General features: G+C 47.3%; 1 long non-coding RNA gene across 2 annotated transcripts in view; it reads left to right on the plus strand.

Annotated features, from left to right (window-relative positions):
* LOC102165696 overlaps positions 1-11,543 on the plus strand; it is a 130,999-nt gene extending 119,456 nt beyond the window's left edge. Inside the window, exon 3 of one of the 2 annotated variants that reach the window (XR_002336737.1) lies at positions 11,246-11,543. This is a non-coding gene — a long non-coding RNA (uncharacterized LOC102165696). Of the gene's footprint in view, positions 1-2,640; positions 2,728-11,245 lie in introns of those variants that run through there. The other variant, XR_002336738.1, reaches the window with a different exon arrangement.

Below are 12,193 nucleotides of genomic sequence, written 5' to 3' on the forward strand. Positions count from 1 at the left end.
CAGTACCCTGGCCAAGGCCCTGTCAGGCTCGGCTTATGGGAAGGAGAATCTCATGCTTCCCACACCTTGTCCTACTTCCTTACGATTTTAAGCTGCATTTAGGCTGAGCTGGGTGCATGTTGTGTTTCTGCAGCTGATTGCGCCTCGTGAGGAAGCCTATTTTGCACACATATTTGCTGAACCTGGTGCCAACTGCGTCCCCTGACTTCAAGTAGGTCAGAGTGTTTTCCTAACAAAGAAGAACAGTGTGCTTTGGCACAGCTGCTTGCTATTTTTCCTAGAATGCTAGAAGGAAGCAGACATTTGTTTGGCTTTTGCTAGTCTCTCTTTGTCTAAATTCTGTTTGGCTCTGCCCGTTGGCTTTAATCTTTTAGAATAGCCACGTAGGAAACTGTTCCTCTTGGTTTATGAGCTTGAACCCAAGAGCACCAACATGTGCCTTAGCAGGACAGAGATTTACATAAGCGTTTCTGGGCCATCAGATCTCTGGGAAGAGCATTTCCGTGTTCCAGATGTAGGGTAGGAATGTGTAAAGCCCACGTGGAGATGACAGTTCACTACCTTGTGGATGGGCCCCCTGAGAAAAGAAGTGATTCCGCATAACGACTCCGCAGACTGTACAAGGGAGACCCAGGAATCCACCATCCTGTCGGCACTGCCTAAAATGTGGGCAAGGAGCCGCATTTTTGAGGCAAAAAGAGCCACATTTTCCTTTTCATAATAATAAAAAATATTTCATATTTCAGATAAGCAGTATTCATCTCTCAATTAGTATTAACAGCTAATCAGGGTGCAGCAGGGTGGTGGGGCCCTCATCAAACAGCAGGCGGCTTGTTTTATTTTTTCAATGCCGCTTAAAGATTATTTGAAAAATCTCCTTCAGAGACCAGTGTGCGGGGAGCCACGTACTCCCAGTCAGAATTTAAAGTGATCCAAAATACAATATTAATGATTGATGCAGAAGCTCACAGTTTGGCGCTGGGGTTTAATTAGATAAGCATTGCAGCTGTTTTCGGGTGGCGGCAACTTGACGGGAGGGACGCAGAGCTGTTCTATGACTTCCCATCCACAGGGCACCTACTGAAGCGGAAACAGAAGCGAACTACTAGGAATTATGATGATGACTTTTTTTTTTTTTTCCAGTGCTGAAATGAGTAGAAGTCTGATTATGGGGAGGGAGAAACATGTAGTAATTAAAAAGGTGGGCTTGGATCTTGTATTTCATCTGTTGATGCACTGAACACTCATAAAATGCAGCTAGGGCAGCCCAGCCAAGATCTGGCAGTTCACGTATGAAGAGCTGACAGGTGAGGCTCTTTTGGTCTGTACCACTCTGCACATACAAAACCTTATTTCTCGAGCTCATCCTTTACCTCCCAAGCATCACAGTTGCATCAGGCTATCTAATATCTATTAATGCAGACAAATTCCTACCATAGCTGCTTTGGAATCACTCTCTCCCCCTGAAAACCTGAGAATTTAAACTGGGATCGATAGTGTTTGAATTCACTGGGTCAACGAGATTGTCCACATTTAGTTATGGAATCTTCTATGGCTCTGGCTGGAAATTACTAGAATCCACATATCGTGTCTGTCTCCAGCTAAGCTTTAGCATGTGTGCATGACCTCCAGCACCTGAGAGAGCTAAAGAGGACAATTCGTGGCTGCTCAGTGTGAGTTAAAAGTGCAGGACTTTAAGGACATGTTTCACCAGAGTGAGGCTTGGGGCACTGCACATTTAAAGTGATAGTATTAAATTCATCTTTTAAACATCTCTATCCAATAAGGAAGCCTGTCTAGGTGTTTTGTGTTGTGAAATAACATTTCTGGTTGTTTATTGTCAATATCTACAAGTATGAAATCATATGTGAATGCTAAGCATTATTTTTTTCTGTTGCATAAGCAAAGCTTAATGAGCCTTTTCCTGATTGTTATAAATTAATTTGTGAGGATTTTGAAAAAACCTGACTCTTTCAACATAAGTAGGGGAGAAATGAATCTTTCTGGAGGTACATTTGCTCTCTCTGATTATTAAATTGTCATCACTTGCCCAAAGAAGGGGTTTATGCACCACTTTATTCCTTCTTGTTGAAGAGTGTACAACTAGGAATTAGACAATTAGAAGGATTAAGTCCTGTTCTGACCATTTTCTAGCTGTGTACATTTGGTCAGTTTACTAAGCCTTGAGGCTCCTTTTTCTCATTTGCAAATTGGGAACAAGAACCCCTTCCCTCCATATCCCCCGGGGCAATTCTGAGAATCTGATTCCAAGTTTAGACCTGAAGCCAGTGTGTCTAATATTCTGCAAATACACTTGTAATAAATTAGTTGTTGCTTCTGTGAGGCAGTCCCCCACAGTCCATGCCATAAAGCTGTTGAGAACAGATGACTCTTAAATTTTCCAGTGAGCAAGGGCAATGGCTGTGTTTGGGTTTCCAAAGCTTTTCCTAATGGTGGAATACTCTTAGCACCTGCCTTTTCTGGGGCGATGAGGAAGAGGGGTAGGATCCTTCAGACAGATACAGAAATGAGGAAAAAGATTTTGTGCATGATTGAATGAATTACAAGTCAAAGCTTGGACCCTGGCCTTCGGGTCCCAAAGTGAGTGTTATCCCCTTTATACTGGCTTTTCCTCTACAGAAAGCCTGCAGATAAATGGAAATGGAGAGGAGGGCTGTCAAGGAAACGTGTGGTTAACTTTGGAATTGAAGAGTGCAGATGTCAACAAAGCAGGTATTTCATTAGAGCAGATCAATACGCTTAACAGCAGGACCGCCATGAGATACATTGTAGATAACTGCCTTGTCTATGCATGAAAGTTGGGCTGTATTGTGGGTTTTTAATAAGTTGAACATATCCTTTTTAGTTGCATGAAGTAATGATTGCTGATCACCTGCAAGTGATGCCGCTCTACTTGTTCCCTTGATAGAATAATTAATAAACTTATGGCTCCTTTGTGTCTTTTCTAATTGATGCTGTTGGAAAAGCTGACAACAGCAAGGAGTAGGATTATTTCACTACTCCATCAGAATCTTTGAAGATAGAGATGGATTATAGTGCCTTGAACATCACCATACATCCTAAAGGTGAGCCATAAAAATTGCTTCTGATGAATTGAATCGATGAACCAAAGCCTAGGGGCATGCTGAGTGAAACGTAGGCATGAGTATCGTGGACAAAGGCAATGGGTGAGCTGCAGGAAATGCTAATAAAAAGTTAATGCAGAGGAAATGAACACAGGTCTTGAGATGTATACACATTTACGCACTTAAGTTATGGAATAATGGTAATGGTGATGAATGATAATGATTAGTTTTGCTTATTGGTGCTTATGCACTCCAACCCAGGAACTAGTTTTTCCCGGAGTTCCAGCTTGGATCCTCTTTCCTGCCCCTACAGATACTCTCTTTGGGCTTTGTTACTCCCCCAGGGCTGCATTTGTCATTTGGGTAACAGTGGCCTAACGCAAACAACCTTGGTCATGCCTTCGTCATGTCTGAACCCTCCCATAGCACTTTTGAACTTGACTCCGTTGTATTAGGCAGTTGAAATCATGGATCTGAGTGCGATGGCCTGAAGAGAAAGAATAGCTACAGTAAGAAAGGGAGAGACCCTCAACTGAGGATGAAGGAACCCCAACACTTTAAAGGCTAAGTAAATGAGGATTTTGGAGACAGAGCAAACGAATGGCCAGAGGAGTAAGAGCGCAATCAGGAGAGGGCAGTGTCCCTGTGGGAACTGAGAGGAAGAAAGTGTTTCACGAAGGTCAGTAGGACTGAGACGTCAGGAAAGATGAGGAACGCAAAGTGCCTGTGGGATTGAACAACATGGGGGCCACCTGTGACCTTGGCCAGAGCTGTTCTGGTGCAGTGAAGCGGGCGGCAGTCGCATCTCTGTGGATTGAGAAGTGAGTGGAGGCTGTGTAAAGGGAGGCAGAAAGTACCGCTGTCTCAACTAGAGTTATTTTTAAAGCCATGACGCCATTTCCCATTTATTCCCTTGGAATCACAGCGGAGACTAGCTGTGAAGGAGTCCATCCAGAAAGACCTGCCATCCGTCTGGAGCTAATGCTATTTCCAGCACTCAGTGAGGCTCCTGGGAACCAAATGCTGCTGCTGCCAGCCCACCTGGTCTAGGATTTCCAGGAGCATCTGGCATGTTCCAGAGAGGTCCAAGTCCTTCAATCCATCAGAGACCTCAGTCTGTCAGAGATTTCCAGGTCCAGATCTTTGGAAATTTCTAGGCCAGTTATTCCCCCCATGATTCATCTGTGTTTTCAATCTGAACTGAAAAGATGCTCCTGCACTTAGCAACACCCTGAAGTCCCAGCGTCTTGTGGCTCTGCGCTTCCTTCTCCCTGAGCCAGGTGTCCTTGCTCCCTGCCTAAACCTTCCCACGTTACTCTTCGGAACTTCCACCTGATTGCACACAACTTCACCCATGCCCTTCACCTGCTCACAGACGTGTCATCCATTTCCTGGTTTCGCCGAAACCTTTCCTTTCAAGTAGACACTGTCCCTTGGGTCGGGGTCTTCCTTGCTCCTAAAGTCGCCTGCAGATCTTTACTGCTCCCCAGGACCTCCTGGTTGTTTTCGTCTGTTGGAGGGCCCCTGGGCTCACTGTCCTCTCAGGTTTGTAGAAACCACCCTTCATCCTAGGCTCTGAGCTCCTTTTCTTCTTTAACAGCCCAGCACCCTGGCAGGACCTACCATCCAGATATATCCCGGAGCTCCTCATCATGCTAAGGCTGAAATCCAAAGCCCCCTGGGCTTGGCCCCTGCCTGTCTCCCGTACCCCCTCCCCCCATGTCCCCCTGCTCAGGCTGCTCCTGTCATATGGCAATCCTCCGACTCTGCCAAGCTCATTCCGCCTCACGGCCTCTGCCTGGAGAGCTCCCCTGGAGGGCGTCCCATGCTTGCTCCTCACCATTCAGCCTCCTGCTTGGTGAGACCCCTGCTCACGAGAGACCCCTGATCACAGTGGCTCGAACAGTGCCCTCCCTGCCCTCAACATCACACTCAACCCGAGGCTGTGCACTTGGCAGCCACAGTTACAATGTTCAGGAGGGTTTGTTCAGGCTTGTCTCCTCCACCAGAACCTAGGGAAGGGCCCTGAAGGAAGGCGTTTGCCCAGTTTGCTCCTCTCTGTCTCCTTGGTGCCTAGAGCTGAGCTCAGCAGTCACGTGTGCGAAATAGTTGCTTGTTGAATGAATGCATAAACAAGCCCCTTTTCAGTTCCCTTGTCTTAAGGGCATAAAGCAAGTTTGTGTGGAGTCTCAACTCAGGGTAGAGACATCAAACACAAGTTCTTCTCTCCAAACTGTTACTGCTGCAGAGCAGAGTGCCTCAGCACGACTCTCCTCTCTGTGTGCTCCCCCTCGGGTCTTAGATCAGGTGTGTTCCTATCCCATCCTTTCTGATCTTGGTCTGTGACTTAAAGGCCTCCTTCTTACGTAGCACAGGCCAGGCGGTGTCTCTAATCCCAGTGTCTCTGTCCATTTAGTGTTATAGCAAAGGCGGGTTTATAAACCACAGAAGGTTTTTTCTCCCAGTCTGGAGGCTGGATGTCTGAGATCAGGGAGCCAGCACGGTTGGGTGCTGGCGAGAGCCGTCTTCCAGGTTTCTGGCTGCTGTCATCTCACACCATCTTCCTATGGTGGAGAGCAGCGGGGAACAAGCTCTCTTGTGACGCTACTAAGGGCACCAATCCCTAAATGAGGGCTCCGCCATCATGACCTCGCCTAATCCAAATGTTCTCCGAAGGCCCCGTCTCCAAATGCCGTCACAACGAGGGTGGGCTTCAACATCTAGATTTGGGGGATGGAAGCGTTCAGTCTCTAGTACCCCTGTCTTCAAGTGTGACTCTGGTGTGAGGTGGAAAGGAGGCAGCCCTGTCCTTCTTGACTGCCAGAGGGCGTCCAGGAAGTCAGCTGCCCCCGGCTTTGCTTCTCTGTGTAGGGACACCTCCTAGCAAGCCTGAAGGCCAGATAGTTTCCCAATATTTGGACGTTTCTCTGAACTTCAAGTGTAGGCTCTTAGTGCTTTTGTAGTCAGATTTGGATCTGAGTTAAAATTCTGAGAAAAGCAGAAGAAACCCACTGAGCCCCGATGCCATCCCTTCAGGCTGGTGGTCGGGGCCGTTCCGCCTCTGAAACTGCGTACTATACCTACTCTGCTCCAGTCTCAGCTTTCCAGCCTTCCGGCAGTCTCGTCCTCTTTGATGCCTTCAAGACATTCAGTCTCCGTGCCCTCCAGCCTCTGACGCCATCCCTCACTTCCCGCCCTGCCTAGACCTCCTGGGTCATCACTTCAGCCTCCTCAGAGAGCCCTCCCTGGACCGCCCCCACCACCACGAGGCTCCTCCTCAGCACACGTTGCACTTGCAGCCCCTTCCACCATGCATTTGCACCACTAGGTTTCTCGCAGAGTGGAGTGGTGCAAATGATGCATCACAGCAACCTGTGATGCAAATGGAGTGGTGCAAATGATGATGCATCACAGCAACCTGCAAATTAACTCCTGCTTCGATCTCTTGGGGGTGATATTACAGGTTGTCTGGGCTCCCATGTGTGTCTCATGGAAAGTCACAAGGTCACAGTGTCCCCAAGCTGCTGCTCTAGGTATCTGGAAGTGGCTGCTGTAGCTGGTTAGAGATAGATGTTGGGAGGAGCTTGGAGACAGAAATGCTGTGCAAGCTCAATTGGCTGTTTGGGGGAAGGTTTCTGATGATCACACAGACATTAAGTCCTCTTGGGATGGGGAGAAAGGACACGAGGTAAACATTTTGGAAACAGGAAGGAAGGAACTATGGGGTTAAAGGAGAGGAAGGCCACGGTGAAGGAAGTCGGAGGATGGACACATTTTGTCTGGTTGCTTCATAGAAAATGCCGTAGCCGCCAAACTGTGCCTTTGCTGGCAGAGTCATTTTGCTAATCCACCTTCTTTGCGCCCCGTGTCTCACTCATCCTTCCACGTTCCCTACATTCCAGAGCCACGCCACCCCAACCGCTAGCTCACACCCTCATACTCCAGTTTCCTTAATCTGACATTTTCTTCCCCATGAATTCCCTGTGGAACTCAGCTTCCTTCAACTCTGAGAGGAAATGTCACCTCCTCCATGAGGCCCTCTCTGATACCTACACCAGCAACCCCACTGGAATGAGCTGCTTCTTGCTTAATCATCCCAGTATCTTATTACTTTTATTGAGAAGAACCATGGCTCAGTTAGGAGAGAAAAACGGGCTACATGGAGTCAGACAGAGCTGGGTTCATGCAGAATCAATGATTTTACTCTCTGGGAACTTCGGTAAGTCACTTAACCTCACGAGACCTCAATTTTCCCAATTTGAAAAGGTGGGGGTTCCCATTGTGGCTCAGTGGTAACAAACTCAAACTAGTATCCAGGAGGATGTAGGTTCGATCCCTGGCCTCCCTCAGTGGGTTAAGAATCCAGCGTTGCCATAAGCTGTGGTGTAGGTCGCAGATGAGACTCGGATCTGGCATTGCTGTGGCTCTGGTGTAGGCTATCAGCTCAACTGTGATTGAGCCCCTAGCCTGGGACCTTCCATATGCTTTGGGTGCGGCCCTAAAAAGATGGAAAGGAAGAAAAGAAAAGGTGGTAAGACCCACATTAGTGGGCCATGGTGGGGATTAAGTGCCCTGAAGAGTATTATACTCCCTGCTCTGTAAGTGTGCCCCACCCCTTGCATCCTGCTAGGCATTAGAGTTAGCTGTTTGTCCCTCTCATTAGATGAAAAGCTCTGTGTGGGCAGAGATGACACCCTTATCCTACTAGGAGGCCTCGCACAATGTTTAGTAAGCACTCAATAAATGTCTAACAGATCAAGCCTGATTTTCTTAGCCTGTTACTTCCCAAATGTGTCACCTCTTGGGACTTGCAGAAAGCGATAGTGTTTGTCTGGAGCACTGGGGTCACCTGAAGGATATTCAGGGGTGTCAACTTCAACAGGTGAAAAAATTGAGTACATTTCTTTTATCCTATTAACTGTGATAAGGAAAATTAAGGGTTGAGAAATATATTAAATATTTGACTTGTGTAAAACTTTAAAATGCTGCATATGTATAGTCTGTCAATTATTGGACTAAGGAAGTTTACAGAGGATGTTGTCAAAATAGAGTTCAGAAATAAGTTTGAGTGATTTTGGAAGTACTGTTTTGCATTTTAAAAAATCACTGTAAAATGTTTATAAATGTTAATAACTGTCAGCACACCGGTAGTCTGTTCCGTGGAATACACATTAGGGAGATGCACTTTAGTCAGGGTTTGTCCAAAGTTGCACACTCTTTTCTAAATGAGGCCACTTATTGGCCACAGGTGGTGCCCTAGTGGCAGGCAGGTAGGCGCCAGCACAGCAGGAGGAATTAGGACATCATGGCCTGCTGGCACTCAGGTACCCAGTTGGCAACCAGCAAACAAATACCCAGCCAAAATCACTCTTGACTTTAATCTGAGCCAGTTTCTTTATAAAGAGGGCATTGATCAACCGATGTGCTTTGTTAAAATGCAGCAATGTCCTGACAAGGTCACTGATGTGTTTTGGGCATGGCTCATTCTTTTAACTCTGGGTTTCTGATTCTTGGTGGCATGTGGGTTGGCTTTGATTGCATACCATTCTGGAATGACTTTGAAGAATACTGTTGATTCCAAGGGACCCACTGCCTGCCAAAACCGTGTTCCAGGAAAAGAGATGGAAGGGAAGCAGAGAGGTACAACCTCGGGGATTAGAAAATTAGACAGACGTGGCCATCTGTTACTGCTCCCACCTAGCTCATGGGCGGCTGTTATTACAGGGCTATTTTTACAGGTGCATGTTTGTGTATGTTTGCCCTCCACTTGTCTTTCTGGGTTCATTGGGAAGCACTTGAGGCAACGCCAGGAGCCCGTTGGCTCCGTAAAACAGCAGGATGGCTCAGAGCCCTGCCTGGTAGGAGAAGATCTGTCCTGACAGTTTGTGCCCTTCCACATCCAAGGATGGGAAGGGCGTTTGGTGGCAAAGGTGGGAGAGAGGGCTTAACAGGGGCACCAGTTTGGTCAGATGAAAGATACTGAGCAGACTTCTTGGGTTACCTGCAAGATAACTTCACTTCCCCCAAACATGCCAAACTGAAATACTTAGGGGTCATGTGAGCCCAACCAGAGTGCAGTCAAAATAAAACAAACTACATACACGTGAGCACTTAAGTATTTCCACCTTTATAATCTGACGCTGCCAGTGGTTGTACACTATGGGCCAAGTCATCTGGGCCTTAGTGAAACTTCTCTCCAGGATATAGCTCCATTTTGTTCTTGGAAGTTTCCATTTAGAGGGATGCTCAGGTTATAAAACCTTGAGAGTGCCAGGCTTTCTCTCTGTTTGGCACAAAATTTTATCACGTATTTATGTTCTTATGGTAAATGCAACACAATTATTAAACATCTGCCAGAGTGCTGGGGACTCAGGGTTGGATAAAATGGCTCAGAGGGAAAAACAGACATCTAACCCCACAGCTCACCCAGTGTGGTGTGCGCGCTAGAACGGAGGCGGTGGGGTGCAGCATGGAGAGAGGGAAGAGGGGGGTCCTAAAATCAGCCTGAGCAGCCAGAGGATCCTTGCGGAAGAGGTAATGCCCGTGTCTGGATTCCCATCTCCAGGAACAAGTAAATATTAGGTGGATGAAGGGCATGCAGAGAAAAGAATGGGGATTCAGCCCAAGAATAATGGAGCAGCACATGCCAAGACCCTGAGATGTGAAACAGCCTGGCCCATTCTAGGGACAGGGCTAGCAGGTAGTTGATAAAAACAGAGAACAAGTGGCTTAGGAGGAGCAATGGTAGATGAGCCAGGGGATGCAGGTAAGTGCCAGCTCACAAAGGGTCTCATGTGACAAGCCAAGGACTTTCTTTTCTTCCTTCCTTCCTTCCTTCCTTCCTTCCTTCCTTCCTTCCTTCCTTCCTTCCTTTCTTTCTTTCTTCCTTCCTTCCTTTCTTTCTTTCTTTCTTTCTTTTTTGCTTTTTAGGGCCAAACCCATGGCATATGGAGGTTCCCAGGCTAGGAGTCCAATTGGAGCTGCAGCCACTGGCCTGCACACACAGCAATTCCAGATCTGAGCCGTGTCTGTGGCAACGATGGATGCCAAGGACTTTCTTACGAAAGCAATGGGCAGCTGGTGAAATAGTGTGAGTAGGTGGTAGCATGGTTAGGTTTGAATTTGAGAGCAGTCAGTTTGGCATCAACGCGGAGGATAAACTGAAGAGCATTAAATCTGAGGCCAGATGACCCAGAGATAAGGAGGGCCTGAATTATAGAGGTGGTGGCAGGATGTCAAGGAGGAGAGGATTTTGAGAAAGGAAGAAGGCAGTGTAGATAGAACTTAGTGTTTGCGCAGCTGCTGAGTTCGGGGACAGTGAGATGTTAAGGGTGACTCCCGGGTTTCTATGTGGGGAAACTGGGGGCAGTGGTCTTATTAAGGGAGAAATGAATTAAGCAGGAGAAGGTATGGAAGGGAGGAACAAGAAGAATTCCATTGTTGAAATTGTCCAATGAACGTTCCTCAAATTCTGCTTTCTACCTAAAAAGGCTCATCTCACAAGAGAACCCCACTTGTGAGCCTGGCATTGTCTATGAGAACTGGTTCCTCATCTGCTTGTCTGTTCTCTCTCCCCAACTCCTCTGTGTTAACCCACTAGCATTCCTGTCACCCTCCCCATGCTTCTCTCTTGCCCTTGAGTATTTTCTCTTGAGGCCCACCTGAAGCCTCTCTGACAACTCACCTAATGTTAATGTCCCCTGAGCAGCACCGTGTGACATCACATGTCACTCTGTGTGTCTGTGCTCTACCTTCTCTGATGGAGGCGGGGGCATGTGACATAATGGGGGTGGTCTGTGTAGCTGAGGGACAGGAACCTGGCTGGCTGAAGGAGAATGGTCCGTGTCCAGTCCTTGGGCAGTGGAGGTGGCTGAATACCTGTTGGCAGCATGCGATCAAACTAGTGATGTGGGCTGGCCTTTGGGGTGGAAACACTCATTCTTCATATTGATTCTCTTGTTCTGGCCACAGTACCCTCAGTGCTCTGGATCTTAGCGTTTCCCAGGACTCCCTGTGGGTCTGGGAGGTAGCTTGTGTTTGCAAAGGGAGAAGCAGTAGATGTTGGTTCTCCTGGGTCAGCTGGCCAACCCAACTTCACCCAGTGACACACCTCTTCCCGTTGTTTTTCTTCTCCTTCCTCACCGGCCTGAAAATCCCAGCTGATGGAGGATGGGAGAACCCTGGTAACCGTCAGGCACCACACTCGCGGCTTGGCCTGTAGGAGATGCAGCACTTCCCTCTACTGGAAGGAGGACCTAACGACAAGGGGTCTTCGACGGGCCCCCCAGATTGCGCAGCCACAGTACTTCAGAAGGTACTTGATATCAATATGTGGGCTCTGGAGAGTTAATAAAAGACTATATCAGGCTGCATTTGCTTTCAAGGACAGAGACCCTGGCATATCCCTTTAGTACCTAGCATGTGGTGTATAATAAATGCTCAATAAATGTATGTTGTAAAGGCAAGTGGCTTGGTACTTCTAAAACTATCATTGACGATAATAATTATATACAAAATTATATATAATAATATATCTATTTGGTACTTATATATAAGCCTTTATTACAGGCATCCTATATATTTTGTTTCTAATCCTCTCAACACTTTTATTAAGTGGGTTCATCTTGTTTTAGATACGTACTTATTGCGATGGCATGACATTACCCATCCAAGGTGCAAAGAAGTGTCTTGAACTGCGGTTTATTTTATTTTATTTTTGCATTTTAGGGCCACACTCACAGCATATGGGAAGTTCCCAGGCTAGGGGAATGGGAGGGGTCGAATGGGAACTGCAGCTGCCGGCCTATGCCGATCCGAGCTACTGTGTGACCTACACCACAGCTCACTGCAATGCTGGGTCCTGAACTGAGGTTTAAATGTAGTTTACTTTCAGCTCCACTCACGCTCTTTTATGAGCTCGTTCTTGCCAGCAAGTGTCTTTGACAATGGATTCTGTGTAAGTCAGCACCATCACATCCTCCTGGGCTCCGTTCGGCTCTCTCCCGTATTTCCCACCACATGCGCCCAGCAACCCTGTGCGCGGCATATGTGCGCAGACACGTGCACATAGACTTGCATGCACGCACATGCTCACCCTGCCTGTCTCT

This window comes from Sus scrofa, chromosome 11 (genome assembly GCF_000003025.6).
Source record: "Sus scrofa isolate TJ Tabasco breed Duroc chromosome 11, Sscrofa11.1, whole genome shotgun sequence".
NCBI lineage: Eukaryota > Metazoa > Chordata > Mammalia > Artiodactyla > Suidae > Sus > Sus scrofa.